The sequence below is a fragment of the Rhinolophus ferrumequinum genome, chromosome 16 (assembly GCF_004115265.2).
Source record: "Rhinolophus ferrumequinum isolate MPI-CBG mRhiFer1 chromosome 16, mRhiFer1_v1.p, whole genome shotgun sequence".
NCBI classification, from domain to species: Eukaryota; Metazoa; Chordata; class Mammalia; order Chiroptera; family Rhinolophidae; genus Rhinolophus; species Rhinolophus ferrumequinum.
Window position 1 is genome coordinate 34,024,626 of NC_046299.1, and position 15,926 is coordinate 34,040,551.

Below are 15,926 nucleotides of genomic sequence, written 5' to 3' on the forward strand. Positions count from 1 at the left end.
GATTGTCTAATATTTTGTTGAGAATTTTTGCATCTATGTTCAATGGGGATATTAGTCTGTAATTTTCTTTTCTTGTAATGTTTATGTCTGGTTTTAGTGTTAGGTTGATGCTAAACTAACCTCATCGAATGAGTTAGGAAATATTTCCTTTGCTACATCTTCTGGAAGAATTTGCAGAGAATTTATATAAGTTAATCCTCAAATGTTTTGTAGAACACACCAGTGAACCCATCAGAGCCTGTGTTTTCTGTTTTAGAATATTATCAATTATTTATTAAATTTCTTTAATAGATATAGGCCACTACGATTTTAATGACTTCTAAGTCCCAGAAAATATGCTAGGTGAATATATACATATATTCCTCAGCTACTCATTTGGGAAACTGGGTGTAGGTAATTGTTCTAGACATTTGTGATTGAATTCTCAATCTCTCTTCTGCACTAGATGTTTATAAACCATTCATGGTCATTCCATTCACCGTGCCAAGGTGGACTGGTGGGTATGTGACTCAATTTAGCCAAAGATACATGAGGGGAAGACTTCTCAGTGGGTTATTGGAAAAGCTTTCTTTCTTATTGAAAAGAGTCATAGAAAAAGACGGTCTTTATTCTTCCTCTGGATGTTGTCTTGACTTGATATGAATTTGTAATAACTATAAGAAGAACCAGGGTTAGTCAGGTTGCAGGTGATGCTGAGGATGTTAGAGAGAAGTGAAGCTAAGAAAGTGGAGACAGGATAATCCGTGAACCATTACGCAGGCAATCTTCAGATTGCCCTACTCTTGGACTTAGAATTATGTGAGGTAATATCATTTCTTATTGTTAGGACATTTTTTCTATTCCTTGCAATGAAAAACTTTCTATGAGATACAATTTTCTGTATTTTATGCGTGAGAAAGCTGAGGCTTAAGAAGGTTAAATAACTTTCCCAAGATTGCATATCTAGTAAATGTCTGAATTTGAATCTGAACCTGGGTCTATCTCATTCATTTGTATATTTCACCACTGTCCCTTATACATAAATAAATATAATAAATTAATAAAATCCAGAATAAATGGTATTGACAACTGTTATTAATTCCTGTGTGTGGGTAATCTTCTAACAATTATGTCTGTTGCTCTTGCACAAAATGCACCTTTTTGTATGAAGAACTGGTTTTATAGAAACTTAGTTACATGAATCTATGTGAGTTTATCTTATTTAGACAAATCGTTCTAAACCTAAATTAAACCTAAACCTAAACCATTCTAGGGCTCGCAAAGGTATGTAGTGGCTTGAATGGTGACCTCTCCCACCCCATTCCCCGAAAAAAGATATGTCCACCCAGAATTTGTTAATGTGACTTTATTTGGACAAAGGGTCTTTGAAGATGCAATTAAGCACCTTGATGAGATCATCTTGGATTAGGATGGAGAAGACAACATATAGGCACAGAGAAGAAAGGGAAAAGTCACAGAAACAGAGATGATGACCCTGTGAAGATGAAACAGATATTGGAGAGTGAAGCATCAAGCCAAGGAACACTAGGAGCCACCAAAACCTGGAAGAGGTAAGGAAAGATTCTCTCCTAGAGACTTCAGAGGGAATGCAGCTTTGCTGACACATTGATTGCAGACATCTGGCCTCCAAAAATTAGACAGAATATATTTCTGTTGTTGTTAATTCACCAAGTTCCTAATAATGTTACAACAACCCTAGTAAACTAACACAGGGCTGTCTTGACTTAAAAAATTTTCCACCTCCTTTCCTCCATACAAGTTTGTCTCAGTATTGACTATTGTCTCGGTCAACATGGTAGAAATGGCTAACTGTGTGTTCTACCTTCCATGAAGTAGAGTTGGCTCTTAGAAGTGGTTGCCCAGCTATGGACTATATTTTCTAGTGCTTCTTGCATCTTGGCCAAGTGTGTATCTTGTTCTGGCCAGTGAAATGTGAGCAGAAGTGATGAGTGTTACTTCTGAGGTAAGGTAGTTAAGAAGAGTGCTCTTTTCCTACTTTCTTGAATCTTCTCTATTGGCTGCATCAGAAGACGCCATAGTCCTAGAGTGTGGCAGAGCCACAAGATGGCATTGCCACCAGAACTTAATAAAGCACATAGCACTATGGAGGAGAGTGGATTTCTTAAATAAAAGTGGGATTCTGTCAAACAGGAGAAAGGGACGTAGGAAACAGATTATCTACCACAAATGCTTTATGTTCATATAAGTTGTTGTTGGAGTAGCTTTGATGGAATTCAGATAGTTTAAAAAATGCCTTTCTAAGGAATACATTCTCAGCTTGTTATATAATAATAATAGATTTAACTATAAAGTATTACTTAAATATTAATGAAGCACTTTCACTGCACACTCATTTATTTCTTATGAGAATATTGTCATGTAGCTAAAATCAGGTGAGCTAACATTAGAACTAAGAAATTTTCATTTCTAATCCATAGCTCTTTCTGCAGCAGCACCCATTTACAAATGAAAATGCTTGTCTTCTTCTGGGAGACATGAGCTTATTGCCTGTGGTGAACATGTGCTCTTTGTTTTTTTGATTTTTATTTATTTTTTGGCTACCTAGTATACGTTTCCCTTTCTTTTAGTTAATGCTAACCTGATCTTCTGGGAGAACTGCACCTTCTGACAGTCTTAGCCCAAGTACTTCAACTAGAGTTGACTCTATCCCTGATTCAGGGATGTACATGCAACTCAGACTGGACAATCAAAAATGGCATTCCTCTGGTATGTGACCCAATATGGGTCAATGAGAGTCAGGTTTAGAACTTTCATTGTGCAAGGGGAAATATAACACAAGAAACTACACTGTGGGCAACCATCTTGCTAACCATGTAAAATCTAAGAAAGAAGGCAACAGAGCTGATATATCAGACACTTGGATCTGAGGACACTATTTGATTCCCTCAACCCTGTCAAGCCTGAAGCCAAATTTACTTACAAGTTCTTCACAAATTTCTCCCTTTTGTTTAAATCTGTTCAAGTTGAACTTTATCACTTTTCATGAAATTGAATTTACCTCATATGGAATAAACAGTTATTTAAACAGGAGAAATTGAATACTAGAGAAGAGCTATTTCATTTTTAGTTACTTCTAGTTTCAGAACTTTGAGCCAAAAGTTTGAGAAGATACAGCTAGTCTAGCCTTGGGAACAGGATCTCCTGGCTCAGGATTTTGAGCCCTTCCTCAAGAAGTTTGAATAACAGGAGCCCAGCACATGTAGAAGCTCAGTGAAGAACTTGTTGAATATTGAATGAATCAGAAGTAGTGTGGACTTCCATAAAGCTCCAAGTATGTGTTCATGCTTTATTCCTGAAATAAGTTATTCATACTTTTACAACAGCTCATGATTTAACATTCAATTAGAGAAACTCTCTTTTTTTCTCTTCCTTTATAATACTTCAAATATACGTTGTGGAGAATAACACCTGGAATTTAATTGGACGCATATGTGTGTGTGCACACGTGTGTGTGCGTGTGTGTGTGTGGGTGTTTTGAGGGGAGAGGGCCGACTAGAGAGATCTCTTTGGCTGGTGGTGGAATTTTAAAATGTAGTTAATGTTTTGCCTTTGCCTTATTCACATTTATCCTGCATTATAACCTAGAGTCAGGCTATTTAATATGATTACAAGGTTATGGTTAAGGGTTGTGAATGACAAGAAATTCACTAAATTTCTTGTTATTTTATTTCTTTAGTACATATACAGCAATACATGCATCAAAAATCACAGCAGCATTATTTCTGAATCCATGCTACTTTAATGTTTATAGGCATTAATGGAATTTGAAAAATACAAGTTTTTGTTCATTTCAGAAGAATGGGGGTGTTTTTAATGGCTTACTTTGCATTGATTCCCTACTTGTACATCCTCGAAAAGGTAGGTCCTTTGGTTTCTGCCTCCATGAGCAACTGGAAAGTATGAAGTGAGAATAGGGATGGAATAGTGTGTGAAGAACAATACTTAATAATATACAAAAGCAGGAAATCCTCTCATCCATTTTTTCCTTGGTTAGTGGGCTCTCACGCAGAATGTAAGCTCTTTGAGGTCAAAATTCTTATCTCTCCAGTTCATTCAGTACTTACGAAGAGCCTAACACATAGGAAAACACTCAATATTTTCTGAATGATGATCAAAAGTATAGATAAATAAAGAATGATTCAGAAATTAATAAATAATGAAATGGTGAATTTCTTCATAAAACTCAGGCTGTTATCACAATTAGCTTTATTCCTATTAACCATAAATTCTGACCAGCACAGGCACAGCTATGTTACTTATCTTTGTGTTGCTTTATTTATTCAACAAGTGATCCCTTTGAGTAGTCAATCTCCTGTTGCATTTTAGGACTGACGTCAAGTACTAGCCAGGAGTCATCAACAAAGAATGGTAACACCTCCCAGGTGGTATTTGAAAATGGATGGGGGCATTTTTCTTGTTGTTACAATGATTGCCTCTACTTGCATTTAGTGGGTGGGGGTCAAGCGTGCTAAATATTCCATAATCTGTTCTACTATTAATGGTCATTAAGGTTTGTTTCCAGTAATTAAAAACATTCTGTACTTGGTTTCTCTTGTAAGATTTCTCTTTCTTGGGGCATATGTACAAGAGGTTTTCTAATGTAATCAATGGCTTTCAAACTCTTAATCATAGCAACAGTAATTAATACATTTTATGTCACAATTATGAAACACACATTTGTGTGTGTGTAACATACACAATTGTAAGACAGTACTGTGTGTTATGCACTCTGACTTATTTTATTAAAAAAGAATGCTGCTTGCAATACACTAAATATATTTTCAAAAGGTACGTATTTGTCAAAACTCAGTTGAACAAGCAAAGCTTTAGGGGCATGCTTAGCAATGGAAGTATTAGGTCAACAAGTAGGCTCATATTTAACTTTTCTAGTAGATGCCAAGCTATTTTTCAAAGTTGCTCTAACTTACACCTGCCAAGAATAGAGAAGATATTCTGTTGCTCTATAACCTTGCGTTTAGTCTTTTTTTTTCCCTACAGTATGTATCATACTATATACAATTTCACATTTTTTTCACTTAACGTTAATATGAACAATTTCTGGTCTTAAAATCTGATATTTTAAATTGTGGCATAATATTTCATTTTAAGGATATATTATCATGTATTTGACTCTTCCCTGTTGTTGACACAACTATGCTTCCAAGGCTTTTGGTAATTCTATAATGAAATCATTAATTATATACATTGTATAATAAATCTTCTGTTGCATCTTAGGACAATTGCAAAATCTCAGAATTATTGAGTCAAAGGGAGTAACTGTGTTTATGGCTTTTGATATGTATTTTCAAATTACACTCCCAAAATTTTGTACCTACTTGCTTTCAGTTGAACCCAGGTTTTCCTAATTTTGACTGGGTAAAATCAAGTTTAACTGCATATATAACATTAGACAGTGGTGTTCTGTTTATGAAACATTACTCTTAAGTAGATTTGGAAATGTGTTTTCCATTCTCCATATTTAGAACTGTAAATGTAAACAGAAGTATGGAAAGAATTTCCAGCCTTAACACTGTATTAATTCATTTCACTTTAATAGTTGTTTGTCTCACTGTGGATAAAAATAACACTGTACTAGCCACGAAAAGGCCTAAATTTTAATTTTGTCTCTCCTCAACCATGTGACCTTTAGCAAATCATTTATCCTCTCTGGATCTTCATAGAATAGTGATGTTTGGCGCTGCTGTGCGTATGTCTGTGTCCATGTGAGAATTAAATGACCCAGGAGAAGGGAAACCATCAATCGTGAGACTGGTCAAGTGAAACAAATGAAATCATAAGAAATTCATATCAAAATATTTAGAGTCTATCTGGTAGGTTTACTATCAGGACATTGGTCTTGAATAAGTAACTAGATTTTCCATGACTTTTTACCAATGAAAAAGCTACGTTTCACATCTAGTATTCAATGTCTTTCTTATTTGTTTTAATTAAAGCTACCACATTAAAGAAAAAATTAAGCTTCCCATAATTGAAAAAAAACAAACAAAACAATGCCTGGACCATAGCAACTTGAGGTCCTGATTTAATCACTATAGGGATGGGGTATGTGCTTTGGTATATTTTTAATGCTTCTTAGGTGATGTCGTTGTGCAGTTGGGAAAGAGACCTTTTAGAACTATGCTGTCAGTATAGTAACCACTTAGCCACAGCTGGATATATATATACACATACATATATATGTGTATATATATATACACATATATACATATACATATATATGTATAATATATATGTAAGCTGAAACTAATTAAAATTAAATACTATTGAAAAGTCAGTTCCTTGGTTCCAGTAGGCACATTTCAAGCACTCAGTTGTACATGTGGCTGAGTTGGTGGCTACCACATTGGTCAGCACAAAAGAACTTTCCTGTCATTGCAGTAAATTCTGTTCGATAGCATTGCTCCTTTTAAAAAAGATTTTTATTATGTTTTCTTACATTTAGGTAAAATTTACACACAGTGAAATGCACAGGGCTTAATTGAACTATTAGATGAGTTTTGATAAATGTATGTACCCATTTATCTAACTCCCCAATCAAAGTATAAAACAAAATTCACATCGCTTCTGAAAGTTATTTCGTTCTCCCTTCTGGTCTACCCTCACAACTTACTGGCGACCACTGTTCTGACTTTTATCACCATGGATTAATTTTGCCTGTCTCTAATTTCATGTAAATTACTTCTTTTCTTTAAGCAATAGACCACTATTTATGCTTATAAAAGACATCACATTAGATTTTTAGTGAATGCAGTTGATTTAAATGTCTAATGTTGATGAAGAAAACTTTCTAAGAATTTCATAGTGTGGACAGCACCATTCTTGAAGCATATACTATTGGTGAAGAAAGAAAATTTGATAAGAGAGTAGTATTTTTTCCTATCTACTCATTCATTCATTAAATATTTACTGTGGCCTTATTGTACACTAGACAGTTTCTCACTTACCTGTTTCTCTCCTTATATTTGTCATGTTTGAGTAATACCTGCTCTGATAACTTGCTGTTTTTCTAACTAAGTTTGTTTTAAAAGTATTTGTGTCATTAGAAAAAATGAAAATAACCATTAGTTGCCTTAAATATAAAGGAATGTTTTAAAAATATAAGATGGAGATTTCTGGCAACAAAGCCTAATCATGACGGACTTCAGTTCTGTTACATAAAAATTGCCAGAAAAAAGGTAGCAGTTGTTCAAGTTTTAGCACATATCTATCTGAATTCAAAAACAGAGAACTCCCTAAATGACAGAAAAGAGAAATCAAAGGCAGAGTGGTGAGCAGGTAGGACATGCTGGAGGCCCACTGGGATTCCTGTCCCATTCATATTCATGAAGGCCAGAAATCCAATAGTCAAGCTGGGACATGTGAGGGAGTGGAAAAGCTGAAACTGAGACAACACCCACCCCTATCCTACAACAAACAAACAAAACACACACACACACACACACACACACACACACACACACACACGAGTGAGACTCAAAGAACTTCTCTGGCAAAAAAAAAAAAAGCTCAGATCCATGAAGTCTGTGTCTGGATGGACAGAACATTTTGGAAAGTAACCAAAAATAAATAAAAACTCTAGGTCTGTGGTAATGGTTAATTTTATGTGTTAACTTGTATGGGTCATGTGGTGTACAGACATTTGGTCAAACATTCTAGGCGAGAGTGTATTTGGATGAGATTAACATATGAATCAATAGACTGAGTAAAGCAGATCGTCCTCATCCAATCAGTTGAGGACCTGAGTAGAATAAAAAGGCTGAGCAAGAGGGGACTTCACCTGCGTAATTCATACATACACACATGTGCATATACATGTACAGATACATATACGCATGCATATGTACATATACACATACATGTATACGCATACATATACATATACATACACAAACACATACACATATGTAGAGAGGGGGACAAGGAGGGACAGAGTGGGGAGAGGGGGATCCTATTGGTTCTGTTTCTCTGCAGAACCTGACTAAAAACACCTACATACCATGTTGAAGCTGAGGGGAACAGGCGAACTTTCTTCCCGCTCCCTGGCATATAGAAACTGGGAACACAACCTAAGTAAGCTTAGTTAGTCAAAATCTCCCACTGAGACCTGGTGGGTTTGTTGAGAGACCAGGGCAAAAGCCAGACTCAGTTAGCAATGATCTTGCAGTGACTGACGCAGAATCAAGAATTGAGTCCAGTGGTATGTGGCTGAGTGACCATGGGTGGTAGAAACCAGCAGCCAAGCATCCAGCATCCAGGGGTTGGTTACAAGGCTAATTTCAGTAGCAGCAGAAATGTGAACTCTGGCTGGATCTTGAATATGGCTTGTCTCCCGTGATCTCAAGCATTCTGGCTGTTCTGTTTAAGTTTGCTACAACTGGATTCTGTTTCCCAGCAGGCTATGGAAACTCACTAAATACTGTGAACAGGGAAATGACAAGATTGATGCTATGGGTTTGTGTCTCTATGTTCATAGAATGTTAGTCACTTCTTACGATAACCATCTCGCCCTCAACATACACACGATGGGATCCTTTTTAAAACTAGGATTGCATTTTCTACTGTGTTGTTTTAGATTTGGGTCAGATCTCTGCTGTGAAGAGTAAGTGTAACCCAAGGTGTGAATCAAGTGACATGATAAAAAGGTCCCAGCTCCAAAATGTCCATCTTTCTCACCAACTGACCACAGAACCTCTTCCTTACCTGATAATTCCAACCAATAGTCTCCATGTGTTAGTAACCATTCCAGGTGACTCTGGTTCTGTCTGTCCTCCAGCAGCAATGCAGAGCTACCAAAGGGTCAGAGGGATCAGATTTCCATCCCAGCTTGATCATGGACTCGTGTGACCTTAAGCAACTTGATTACTCAGTTTTCCTTCTCTGTAAAATGGGCGTAACAATAATGCTTGACTCGTGGAGGTTTTATGAGGCTTAGGTGAAATGATGCTTGTGAAGAATGTCTCGTGGCACATAGAAAATGTTTACTATGTAGTAGATATTATATTAACACCTTGGAAATTCAGAGGGCAGAAGTATGTGACAGAGATATTCAGGTTCTGGGAGGTTGGAAGAAGCATTACACGTTCAAGTCCAATTTGAGCCAGGTTCAGTTTACAAAACTCATATTTCTATAAGTTCAGTCCCACATTTTATAAAGTATATTAATACACATACAGTCTCACATTTTATAAACCATTTGTATTTATAAAACATATTAATATATCTTTTTTAAATGTTGAAAAGATTCTTTATGACAGCTTTCTTCAAAATGATTTAGTATTAATAACTCATGTGACTTACGAGTACATTGCTTAAAAATTGTGCTTATCCTTTTGAAGTAATAGATCTACAGATTTTTCCCATGGTGATAACATTTTTATAAATACAATTTTTTTGATTCGGCTTCCTATGGGCAGGGGAGGTTCCTCTAACTTTTGATTATGAAAAATTAACACACAGAAATGCTGATAAAATAGTTGAATTTGCACCTTTATCCCCTCCAACTGGATTTAACAATTGTTTACATTTTGCTATATTTGTACTCTATTTAAACACAATTTTTTATTGTGTATAAAAATTTTTTTTGTCTGAAAAATTTAAAAGTAAGTTGCCAGGTATCATAACATTTCACCCCTAAATACCTCAGCAGAAATCGCCTACATAATCATAATCCCTTCACCACACTTAAAATTTTTACAAATTCTCTAATATCGTCTAATAGCCAATTCATTTTTAAATATCTTTTGTAACTGACGCTTTTGTACCAGGAGCAGTAAAGTTACAGGGTTGCATTTGGTATGTCTCTTTTTCTCTTTTAATAATGAAATTTTCCCCCTCGTGACATTGACTTTTTCAAGAATCCAGGTTCCTGGTGTTTTAGAAGCTTCCATTCTAGATTTGTCTATTTCTTCATGATGCTGTTTAACTTGTATCTCCATCTCCTATCTCTTTTATTGCTTTTTTTCCTTTAAAAAAATACGTTAGATTTGGTTTTTGTTGTAGATCACACTCCTTTATTTTTTATAAACTGATAGGTCTAGATTCTTGATGAGTTTAGTTTCAGCATTTTGGGAAGACTGTGTCACAGTGATATTGTGAACAGTCACATTGCATCACATCAGGGAACTGGATCATTTCAAGTTGTTGTAGTGCCAGAGTCCTAAGCTTGAACACTTGGTAATTGTGGTGACCCCAGATCTCTCACTGGGAAAGTACATTTTCCCCTTTTGCAAGTATTAAGTAATGTGGAGGGTAGTACCTTGCAACTGTGAAAATGTACTGCTTCTCAATAACCTTTTACCTAATGATTTCAGCATTTGTTGATAATCCCTGCCTGAATTGATTATTACATTGGGTATTACAAAAGGGTGATCTATTATTATTCCCGCTACATTTATTAACTGGTATTATTTCTCTCCCACTCTCTCTCTGTCTTTCTGTCCCTGTTTTTCCATCTAACAATAGATTTATACATTTAATATAAAGTCATTAAATTTAACAATAATATATGAAGCTGACATAATGTGATATAATGGTACATTTTATATATATATATATGTGTGTATGTATATATATACACACATATATATGTATATATATATAAAGCCAACACGTTTTCTTATACATGTTTAACTCTTGAAAAATTCATAGCCCCTGTTCCACTGTAGTGTCTAATAGACAAAGTAGCTTTGATTTGAACTCTTTCTAAAGACGTGGTCAGCATTAACCAGGTTTGATTGTACTGTTCAGCACTGTGAATGAGTCAGTCAGCAGGTGAGGAAAAAAATGTGTGCTTAGGGGAAAAATAGCCTGCCATACATCCAACGACCCAAGCAGTCTGTGTGAGAGCATCTGAGGGATGAGATGGGGCGGCTGCAGGAAAATCACAGGCTCATGTATCCCTCTGTTATCTCGTGTGACCTCCTATGATTTAAATCAAACCAACAAACGTGTTATGAGTGTTTATTCTGAGTAAAAAAAATACTTTGCTAGTAATCCTTTTGCTATTTACTTTTGTAAATTTTAAGAAGGGTTAGCCATTCACATATTTCTTCATTTATGACAACTGACTACATACCTACTCTGTGCAGGTTAGAGCGTTATCTCCTGTCTAGAAGAGAAGAACCACACCTAACCATTCATGGCAGCTCAGAAATGCTCATGTCAACATTCACATTAGGTGGACCTTCTTCTCTGGGGTCATAATTCAACTCTGTCTCTGTCAAATACTATTCATTTCCTTATTTGTTTTATCATGCTAATTTGAGTGGTGTTTTGGTTGTCATTTGCTTTCCTGAGCTGTTTCTTAACAGCCTCCAGTAATCAGGACTATTTTAAGGGCTATTTTTAAAACTACTTCTAGCACATTTAAAAAAAAAAATTAATTCAGAGTTCATGGTCTCTTTTGAAGCAATTACTTCAGTAAAAGATTTCCCCCCCGCCAATCGTTTTTCAGTATTATACTGTTTGGCTGTACAGTGATTAGGAATATGATTTAGACTCAGAACATAATTGCCGACATATGTGAGCTTGGGCTACATCTTTTTTGATTTGTAGTTTCTTTATGTGTAAGATAGAAATAAAAATATCTAATCCACAAGACTATTAAAAACACTATATAATTGACCCCCTTTACCCTCAGATACCACCCCTCTCCCTGTGATATGGAGGTGATGTATTACAGAACTGTATACTTGAAAACTATGTAATTTTACTAACCATTGTCACCCCAATAAATTTTAATTTAAAAAAGAAAATACTCTATAAGATAATATATGTCTCATTGAGCCCAGAGCTCAATAAGTGGTAGCCATGATAGCAATGTTATTAATGGCAGTGTTTGGCACTTAACAATAATGTCATATACATTTATTTTCTATTAACAAGTGGTTAAGGGAAATGCTGAGGAATTGCCCTCTGCTTTGCTTGCTTCTGATTTCACTTTGGTACTATATAGCCATCAAGTGCATAGCTCGCTTCATGTCATTTTCCCCTTCAAAAATGTTCAGTTATTTGCAATAGCTTATGGAATAAACACCACATTTTCAAGGCTAGTTTTCTAGGACCTCTGCCAATCAAACCAGATTGCTTGCTGTTCTCCAAATTCACTGCATAATTTCCTTTCACCTTCGTCAGACTGTTCCCTCTACACCCCCTAGTTTCTTCGTATTCCTGCCTCTTGGTGTCCATTTTATATTAGTTCTTTGATGCCCCACTTCAAGAACCTTATCCGATTACTTCCACAGAAGACAATTGCTTCCTTCTTCACAACCTCTGTAGTCTTTTTTCTGCAGTATTTTAGAACACTTAGCTCTTTTATACTGCATGTTATTGGAATTTCTGTAACTTGAGGGTCATTGGTTTCTTTCTCTAGCCTCCTGTAATAGCTTACCTCTTCCAAGTATGTATAGGAGTTCACCAAGTCACCAACAGGAATCGACAACTGTATCTGGTCTGTTAACATGTAGCTTTGGCAGTTGTATTCCTTTTATTCTGCTTCAGTCTTACCTTTGTGGATATCAGGAATTCAATATAGCCATTTCCTTTGCTTCTCCTATCTGGTAGAGTAACTAGGTGCTGTGGTTCCGACCGTCTCTATTCCCCCGACCCCACCCTATTGTGGCCTTCCCAATTCCAAATCTGCCACTGCTGAAACATGATGAAATTGCAAAATGGGGGTGACCACCTATGTCTCTTTTTGGTTACGTTTGAGCCTTAAGCACCTACGAGGTTTTAGTTCTTTTTCGCCTTATAGCTTTCCCTGCTTCATCATCATAGGTGTCAGGCCAAAGATCTTGACGGCTGGGCCAGGAGATAAATTGACGTGGCAAACACCATGCTGTAATCCACACCACCCCTTCCTTCTGACAGCTGAGGCTTTGCTACTGGGGAAGCCTTTGTGGGCTTGCTACCTCTCCCATTAGAATGTGCCATTGTCCAACCAGACCCTAAGGGCCACTTAAAAAAAAGAGAGAACCTCTCTCCAATACCAATTTGCCAGATTTGTCCAGACATGTTTGAATCCCAACTGTAGGTGTAACTAAGGCTTCTTCTGACATCTCCACTCTATGTTTACCTGCTATGACTGGATTGTAAACTTCCCTAGAGCACAGCTCATCTCTACAGGGCTTCGAACATAGTAAGTTCTCACTAAACGTTTTTTTGATAAATGAATTAATGAGTGAAAATAATAATAGCTAATGTTTTTTGAGTACTAGGCACTGTTTCTAGTGTTCTTTATTCATTAGGTTGTTTAATCAAAACTCTGTAAGAAGGTACCATTATTATTATTATTATTATTATTATTATTATTATTATTATTATTATCATTGTTATTATCATTCCAACATGTGACCCAATACCCTCCATTTGGTCCTGTGGATCCACTCTCCACCCTCTGTACCTGCTCTCTGTCCCAGGAGATTGACTCATGTGGGCTACCTCAGTGGGCCTCCTTTTCCCTTTGGTTTGTGTGGGTTTGCACTTTGGGAGGCACTGGCAGGAGATCAGAGCGGGAAGAGAGAGGGATACTCTGCTGGCCCCTTCTTTGTGATGTCCCCTTGCGCAGGCTGGGACCCTCTCCTGAAAGTCACAGCTCCTCTCAAGAGGGCCTTCATCTCAGGAGGTCTTTTACTTTCTCCCTTCCCTTGTTTTTCATACTAGGGGTGGTACTATCCCACCATTAGGAGGACCAGAGTCCTTTACTGTCCATAGTGTTTTCCCCTACACTTAGCCCTCCTCTGTGTAAATAATCCACTTGTTAAATCTTCTAATTATATTGTGTTTAGTATGTCATCCATGTCTCTCTGGAACTCTGAGTGTAAACCATGTTACTAATGAGGAAACTGAGGCCCACAGAGATTAAGGAAGTGCTCAAGACCACTATACTAACAATAGAGATTTGTATGCAACTCAGTGGCTTTAACTATCACATCGTGCATCCACAGGAGACTCACATGTGAATGCCGGGAGCCAGGGTAGTACAGTGGGTGAGCACACTGCCACTGCAGGCATCAAGACCCAGGCTCCAAACCTTGGGCAAATTATTTTACCTCTTTAAGATTCAGGTTCTAAATCTGTGAAATTGGAATGCTTACGATCTTTGAGTTATCATAACGTTTAAAGTAATGAGCTAATTGATGTAAAGTGCTAGCATACTATCTGGCATATAATAAAGACTCAATAATTATCATAAAAGCTATTACTAAGGGGATTAGATTATTTGGAACTACGGATAACATGAGAAAAGTTTCTTACAAGGTACCTTTATTCAAGGTCCTTATATTCCAATGGGGAGACAATAAACACATGGATAGTAGTAATAATAATAATAATAATAATAATAGAATAGTAGTAATAGGAAAAAAATAGAATAGTCAATGGTTAGAACAATTATATATTGGAACTAAAGCGCTCCAAGGAAAGGGAAGAAACTCATGGTTCAAGATACGTGGGCCAGGTTTCATTTTGTTTCTTCAGTTCTCTCTTGGCGCTCATTTTCTTGCATTGGCCATCTTGTTGAGTATGCAAACACCTCCCAGGCAATGTGGTTTGAATGAACAAACAGAAATCAGCTGGGTTCATCATGAACCTTCATCCTGGTTTTAATTCTTGTGATGATAACCATTGCTTCTGTAAGTGGCCTAGCTGTTGTAGGGGAATTAGATTGGTGGGGGCAGGGAACCAGTATGCTGGCTTCAGACCATCCCTGGCTGTACTCTTAAAAACCAAGTCTATCTTTTCAGTGAGGACAATTATACAGCATATTTGTGTGACAGCTTCAGAACCTGAACCAAAATTGTTTAAATAGGTGCCAGTAAGTGGAAAACTATGTCTTAACTGTGAGCTCCGAAGAGAGATGGGCAAAGTAAATAAGTAGTACTTTTTATGGACGCAAATATCTCAAGCGTATGTCTAAATAGTGGCAGGACTTGCAAATAGATGGCATGCATGTACTTCCCAACCCCCCCATCAAAACTAGAGATGGTCTCAGAATCTCTGAACACAAAAGTGAAAGTTGTTTTCATTCGTTTGATTGGAATGATACAAAAGATAAAGTTTGTCTGTTACTGTTTTGTGGAGAGGAGGATCCTACCTTTTCACATCATACCACCACCATCCAGTGTTCACCACTTGAGTATAAAACCAGATGGACTGATTACAGTTTATTAGTTTAATTACTTAATGCCGTTGGCAATATTTTATAAGTAAGTCAGTATTTTTAGTTAGGAATGTAAATTTAAAATATAAGCTATATTCTGAATTATGATTTTCAAATCTTATTTATATTGCCTCCGGGGACTCTATCAGTTAACTATTGCTGTGTAACACACCATTCCAAAATTGAGTGACTTAAAACAACAATCATTTGATTTGTTCATGGTTTTGTGGGTCAGCAAATTGGGCTCAGTTCTGCTGGGATGAATCTCTGTTCTTGGTCATATTGGCTGGGCTCACTTATATTCGCCATCAGCGAGGGGCTGATGGTCTCACTCATGTGTCTGGGTGTTTAGCTGGCTGTTGGCAGGAACAATGGAGATAACTGGGCCATGTCCCACTTATTGCCCAGCATGTAAGACTAGGCTCATTCTAATGATGGTGGTCACAATACTCCCAAGAGCAGCAAGAGAGGGGAAGTCCTAATGCATGAGCATTTTTTAGCTATCAGCTTGTGTTACATTTGGTATTGTTCCATTGGCCAAAGCAAGTCACATGGTTAAGCCCAGCCTTAGGGGGAGAGAGGATTTCCCAAAGGCATGGACATGGGAAAGGAATTATTGTGGGGACTTTTCAAATAATGTACCATAGGGACAGAGTTTCAGAATGATAATATATAGTAATAAAACAATATGCTTGTAGTATTACATAATTTTTCAGAAAAGCCTTAC